General features: G+C 44.2%; 1 protein-coding gene and 1 pseudogene across 2 annotated transcripts in view; both read right to left on the bottom strand.

The window, feature by feature from the left end:
- The window catches only part of LOC102830544 (aspartyl/asparaginyl beta-hydroxylase-like), a 174354-nt gene that overhangs the window by 100560 nt on the left and 72491 nt on the right, over window positions 1–1303 (bottom strand). The window lies entirely within an intron of this gene.
- The window catches only part of LOC102828235, a 2772-nt pseudogene continuing 1896 nt past the window's right edge, over window positions 428–1303 (bottom strand). The window contains exon 3 of the transcript XR_438789.1: window positions 428–1206. The product of XR_438789.1 is annotated as a melanoma-associated antigen D2-like (transcript). The remainder of the gene's footprint in view (window positions 1207–1303) is intronic.

The raw sequence follows: 1303 nt of genomic DNA on the forward strand, positions 1-1303 counted from the left end.
AATTACTATTTTGTTGAGTGTTTTTATCAGGAATGCATACTGGATTTTGTCAAATGCCTTTTCTGAATCAAATGATATGATCATGTGGTTCTTTTCTTTTTTTTCATTTACATGGTGGATAACGTTGATCATTTTCCTAACGTTGAACCATCCTTGCGCCCCTGATATGAATTCCACTTGATCAAGATGTATTATCTTTTTGATGTGTTACTGGATTATGTTGGGTAGGTTTTTGTTGAGAATTTTTGCATCTATGTTCATGAGGGATATTGGTCTATAATTTTTTTTTAATGACAAACAGATTTAATGTAGCGTGTCAACTTCAATTGATTGATAGTGGCTGCCTAGAGTGCTGTGCTGAGTAGGTTTTTGAGGACACACCCTGGCTCTTAGAGTAAAACTGCTGGGATTAGCAATATCTGGCATCTCACTTGTAAGAGAAACCACAGGCACCAGAGTTGCTGTTGGTACTAGTACCAGCTCCACTAAGGCCAGCAAAGAGGCCAAATGTAAGAGTGGCAGTCAGGCTTGAACTGGCATTGAAGCCACTTCTGGTACTTTCACTGGCACCAGCATTGGTACTACCTCACTCTTGGGTTTTTGTTTTAACTTCAGCTCCTGTCTGGATCCGGGCTTTGGCCCAGGGTCCAATATCAGCTTCATCCCAGTTATAGGGCCCTGCAGCATTCTCAGAGCCAAGTCCAATACCCATTCGGGCTCTAGTCTCAGCCCTCGCCTTGGCTTCATTGGCAGCCTCAGCTGCAGCCTTCAAATCTGCTTCCATAGCCTCACATTACTGAGCTGCCCATTCCTTGGGATCCTTTTTTTGTACCTTGCATGCAAACTTGAGGATTTTCATCTTGCTGGTCTCATAGTAGGAATGCAGGCCCCAGAAGAACTCATATTCAGGGGGATTGCTATTGGGGACTCTGGCATAATCCAGATACTTCTGCTTCACAAATTCATCAGTAATGAGCTTCTTTACATCCCCAAAGAGCGAGTGATGCACCCTTGGATGCAGCCCTAACTTGCGTAGCACCTCCCAGATGACAGCTTCACTGGGCCGATTTCCATTCATGAAGATGATGCTAAGAAGCACCATAAGGAGACCCAGTTTGGGTGAATCCTTGGTTGTTCCCAGTATGCCTGCATCAGTGGGTTCTAGGGTGCTGAGAAGAATGTACAAGTGGTCATTCTTATCAATTTCTGTTGCAGACCGTGTAAGACTAGTCAGAGGTTCGAGGCCCTCTAGGGCTGAGTGTAACAAATGAGGCCACTGGCAGTTAATGGAAAATTGCTTTCA

The sequence above is a fragment of the Chrysochloris asiatica genome, unplaced genomic scaffold (assembly GCF_000296735.1).
Source record: "Chrysochloris asiatica unplaced genomic scaffold, ChrAsi1.0 scaffold00259, whole genome shotgun sequence".
Lineage (NCBI taxonomy): Eukaryota > Metazoa > Chordata > Mammalia > Afrosoricida > Chrysochloridae > Chrysochloris > Chrysochloris asiatica.